The following is a 6,000-nucleotide window of genomic DNA, read 5'->3' on the forward strand; positions in this document are numbered from 1 at the left end:
TGTGTTGGGCCCAGGATATAATTCATTAGGAGTAAAGGAGTGCCTTCTTATCCCTGAGAGTTAGTTTTCCAGTTCCCAAACTAATGATGATCTAAGCCAGAAAGTGTGCGACCTGAATCACGTCTTGGTCCAGGAATAGAGTGGGCTACGTGTGACTTAATATATACTTACGTAAGTGTGTAGTTGATGGAAATTCTTTTTGGCCTCTCTGAGATTATATGTTGTTGTTGTTGTTGTTTTAATCATCCAACATTTAAATCATCCCCCCCCCAAAAAAAAAATCCAAAGTTAAAGACAAAACTGGAGGGCATCTGGGTGGCTTAGTTGGTTAAGCGACTGCCTTTGGCTCAGGTCATGATCCCGGAGTCCTGGATTCAAGTCCTGCACCAGGCTCCCAGCTTCATGGGAGTCTGCTTCTCCCTCTGGCCTTCTCCCCTCTCATGTTCTCTATCCTTCTCTCTCAAATAAATAAATAAAATCTAACCAAAAAAAAAAAAAAAGCAAAACTAGATTCTTATGAGGAAACTCTTAGTATATTCAATAGACATTTATGTTCTCAAGAGGGCAGAAAACTGAATCTCTTTTTCTCGTTTTTGTTTTTATTTTCATTCATGGGACCTAAGTCTCCACTCTTCCATTGAGAACAAATTCATGAAAGGGCTGGCCGGAATGGAGAGAGTCCTGTCTGTGATTCTGGAGCAGAGAAAACTAATAGATCACACAAGGATCCAATCTGTGATCCCAGACCCTGATGTCTGTACCATGTTACAAGAATGAGCTGACCCTAGATGAAGTATCTTCCTTCCACTTTATTTTTTGGATATGTTCTACCTTAAGGAGCTTTACATCTCACCCCAGAGCTCTTTTCAACCTGCTTCTTCTCAGATCAACATATGTTATCAAGAAAAATCATTCAAAAGCACATGCCTGTGCCACAAAGTGTTGCAAAAACACCACCTCTGTTCTCTCTAAAGAGAGAGCTGTGCAAACAGCTAACCACATTCAGCATGACAGAACAGCCTGACTCTAGCAGCTTTCACTGACTGCGGACTGTAGGTGATGGAATAATTAAGCTTAATTGGGGGACTATTAGCAAATGACTCATAGAGAGGAGTGTAAGTGGAAACTTGAAGGGTATATGACTTTTAATAGTCTAGGGGAAGAGAAAAAATAATTGTAGGCTAAAGGAACAGTTTGATCAAAGGTACAGAGGTGTTTTTGTGTATCTGGTGTGTTCTGGGAAGTCTGACTAGTTGGCAACAGAAAAATTAGCTTAGCCAGAGGTCCTGAGCTTGAGATGGTCTCTCGACTCACCTCACCCTTGCTCCACCATTTCCATTTGGTCTCATATTCCCTATTTCCTTAAACATGACCGAAATGAAACCAGGCTCACTCCCATTTCCACTGCTCTCCTCATGCATGCTCACACCAACAAAAAACGCACTACCTTCTAAATCTACACTTAGCCAATGTTAGTCCTCCTTCTCCTGGAACTTGTTCCCTTTGATGCCAATTCATTTCCACACAACCCTCCAATTCACATATATTCATATATTTCTTCCCATACCCACTTTTCACATTTAGAGGTAAATAAATTCATGTTATATAATCTCATTTCTGTAGATGTGGTTTCATTTTTTTAACTGAACAATACGATGCATATGGGCAACAAACATGACCTGTAATTATTGGCAACACCCTTCACTTCCGTGAGTGTAACTGCAATATAATTTGTTCCCAGCAAACTTTCTAAACAGGTCAGAAACTTGAGGTGATAACAGAATAAGCTGTGGTATTGAATTGTAACATTAAAATAGTCGTCAGAGAATGGTAGGCAAAGATTTGTCTTGCCTTCAGTAGTTAGAATGATTTAAATTCATCACTAAATGTCCCTCTACCCGTCACGTATCTTTTGTTGACCTGGCAGAAGGGTTTGCATATTTAATCCACATTCTTGTTCTGGACAGCTGCACTGTCACCAGGAAGATATTCTGAGAGGAATATTTCTGTGTGATCTAACAAGGGAAGAGAATATCATGTTCTTCAACTCATAGAATGTATCTAGAAACTCTGAAATTATGCCAAACAAAGATGTTCCTTTTTTTTTTTAAATAGTAGAAGAGGACTGAAAAGAATTAAAAGGACAAATAAGTTTTTTCTAGTTTTTTTTACACAATATGTCAAATTTTACTTGTAAAGAAAGAATTATGGAGGCCAATTTAGATAAATAGGTAACATTAGATTAAATCTTTAGGCTTGGGAGGTGGTCTTCTGGAATTTGAATTCTGTTTTTATCATTAGCAATTTTACTAAGGACTCTGTCTCAGTTTGCTCATTTGCAAGATGGGTTCTAATAGATGGTAGAAGTACACTAATGAACTTTAATTAATAGAGCTCTGAACTGAGTTAATATATCCAAAATGCTTAGAGAAGAGTACAGCACAAAACAAACATTTCTCAAGCATTAGAGGAATTCCTAGTCCTACAGGATTCCTTTATGGCACGTTTTCACAATTCTGAAACAGAACCTCTCCTCATCTTTCCATTTTCTGCTTGGTTCCCTTGCGTTCCCTTGTTAATAGGAGATAAACCATGCTAATGTTTGATATGAATAAAGGGTTGACACAAATAAAATTTTACGTAGATAAAGAGTTTTAGGCAAAGATCTCAAAATTTCATAATTCTGTAATGGCAAAAGATCTGCTGAAACGTGGAAAGAGTTCACTGCAGTTAAAATTGCTCAGTCAGACAGAATAGAAGTTTGACCTCTTTGATGTAATTCTCCTACTCTATTTTCAAAAACACAACTGTAAGTTTCCCCATTGGGGCATATTTGATTGATAAAACAATCAAACTTATCTAAAATCTATTCTCAGCATGTTCTTTGTACTGTATACCAGTCACATGTGTGAAGTTGTGTTTCCCAATCACGGAATAAAAACTCTAACCAGAATTTGGCAATTTGGTAATACATGGGATTAGTCCACTCTGGGCTGCCTCTGAAGACATCTTCAGAGGCATCTTCAGTTTTCATCTGTGAGTGAGAGTGATTGTAAGTAGTCTCCTTTACTTCTCTAGTGAGAAGGCTTTTACTGAATGATCACTACAAAATGCCTGAAGGACTGAGCTCAGCATATTCTCAAAAGATTTATAAATATCCTCACAATTCAAGGATTTAAAAATACTATCCAGTTACTTTTCTGCTCCCAACAGAATTTAATGAAGTAATAGGTGAAACTTCAATTTTCCTGGTGCTTACCAGTGTTTAATTCTTAACCAGAAAAGACAAAGACGAATTCTACATATTCAAGCTCTTTTAGAAAACAAAACTGAATGGATTTACTGAAAATCTGTGTAGAGTAAATGGTAGAGGTTGATGTACAATGTGATGCAATTTTAAAACTTCCAGTTATTTATGCAAATTTAGTTGTTGATGAGTTTTTCTCCCAATATATACATGAGTATCCACATGACTATGGGGGCTGTGTAGACCTAGAACCTGTGACTTTCTTGACATAGGAAAGGAAATAATTGTAATTTATTCACTTACTTATGACAATTAAAAGATTAGCTCAGTTGATTTGCCAAGACCGTCTACAATACTGTCATTACTTTCAAAATTAGGAAACAGTAATGAGAAATGAAAAAAGCTGCATTAGCAGTTTTAGAAGGAAAAGGGCTTTATGTACAGAAAAAATAAAAAAAAAATCAGGGTGATATAAGCATTTTATATTTTACCAAAAAAAAAAATCTGCTTTTCCATCTTCAGCATCCATATCTCTGTTATGCATATTTTATGGAAATTCATTTTTTATGGTATTAAACTTGAAACATTGATTTTAAGTTTTTAATAGCCACACATATTTTGTTATATTTTACACAGAAACATAATATATTTAAAAATACAGACCTATTTAAGAGTGGCACTAAACCCTTCCAAAAAGATATACTTTCAAGGTTATCAGATGCATCTTGATGCATAATTTGGAGATGAATGTGTTCTCTAACTGCAAATCGACTATATTTGGGCTGCGGTTTACATAAAAATACAATTTTTAGAGAAAAATCATCATCTTATCTGAAAATGTTTCTGGGGATAGCTTGTTGTCCAGTGATCCATTCCCACAGATGATGGCAGATAAACTGTATATATTTAAAGGCAAGGAAAGGCACTCTCTGCTACGAGATGAATTAATTTATCGTTTTCACCTTAGGTGGTCCACTGGTGACTGGGGCTTAGGAAGTGAATATCTTCATTGCAGTTCTGCTCCAGGAGAGCAATCTTGATCATTTCTCTGCTACTGCTTTCAAATTACATAGAGCACTGTGCAGGAATAAAGTGTAATGTATGGCTATGGCCCTAAACATGCGTATACGGCTTTACAGTATCATAAAATGAGAATCCTGTGCAGGCAATTATTGTTTAAGCTGCTTTACTACTGAGAAAGGCCACATGCTACATCTACATTTTTAGCTCTTTTTCATAGAGATTCACCAAAACATTACTGCAAATTAGCACGTTTCTATATAGGGGATAGAAATGGGCATAGATTAGTTACTGAGGGAAGGTGCTATATGGACTACCTGACAAATTGGCCTTCGATACAAATAACTTTATTATCCCAGATAACAAGAAGCTCAGGGAAAGGGTGTATTCAAAGGCTGGTTGACTCAGTGGCCCAATGGTGATATCAAGGACCATTTTTCCTTCTGGCTCTTTCCTTACAATCATCTTTAGAGTCTTGTAGTCACTCTTAGACTAGTTTTGTTTATTGTCACAAGGAGTCTGCCCAGAGCAGACTTCCTTATTTATCTTCCTTATTTATAATAAGGAATAAGATTCCTTATTTACGAATCTTCCTTATTTATAATCTTCCTTGTTTATAATCACTTCCTTGTTTATAATCAATTACTTGTTTATATGCAAGGAATACAATTGAATATTCATATTTTTCTTTGATCTGGTTGAGTCTACCTTAGTTATATGATGACTTCCTATCCAATATACCTTATCCAATCCAATCCAATCCAATATATCTTATCCAATATAGGTTGTACCCCTAATGATTTAAAGTCACAGGGTTCTGTTACTAGAGTACTATCATTTGAGGAAGAATGAATACTTGAATAATTTCAGGGAGACTGTCAGTAAAGATGAAGGATAAAATGATTGCTCTTCTATAAAATCAACAGTATCCCCCAAAAATAACCGAGACAAGCATGAGTACCCAATTCAAATACACTGTGTACTATGATCCTGACTGATCCATGGCAAATTATCAACCCCTGGAATTCATTTTTCTTCTCCAAAGTAAGGATTGCAATTCCTTCTTCTTAGCATGGTTTTTATGATTAAAAATAATGTATAGAAATAATGTAGTACAGAGTCCAACATATATATAGGTACAAAAGTACTTGATCAAAAAAGGTAGTAAGGAGAAGTTCTTATTGTTTTTGTGACTACCGTCATAACCTGTCATATGGGTGACCTGTCTGCTGGCATACAACTAGGGGAACAAATTTATTTCAAGGAAAAGCAAATGTCACTCCCTAGAATATAACTAATTATCTCGTAAAGATGTTCATCAAGATCTACTGAGACACTTAGAAAATAGCTGTATAGATCCAGTGATAGCAGACGTCACTTCAGAAATAAGTCGGGGACTCTAGGGCCCTGGTTGTCACAATGCCAACCATCACCCTGGTTCTCCTTCCTGCCTGGGATAGGTTTAATATCTTCATGGGCCCTACAGCTAAATAGGATAATATGACAATTTCCCAAGGAATTCTTCCAACAGTTCCAATTGATCCATTCAGCTTTTCTCTTATTTTAGGGCAATGTGAGTCTTGACTATATCTTAATTGATACATTCATCATTTCTATTTAATGTAATTTTAAACCTGTGAAATTTATTCTAACGGTATCTGTTATTCTTCCCTTCTGCAAAGTGCTACCTACCTGTCTTTACGGAATGTAATTATCTTCCAAAAAACTTTCTG

This window comes from Meles meles, chromosome 9, assembly GCF_922984935.1.
Source record: "Meles meles chromosome 9, mMelMel3.1 paternal haplotype, whole genome shotgun sequence".
Taxonomy (NCBI): domain Eukaryota; kingdom Metazoa; phylum Chordata; class Mammalia; order Carnivora; family Mustelidae; genus Meles; species Meles meles.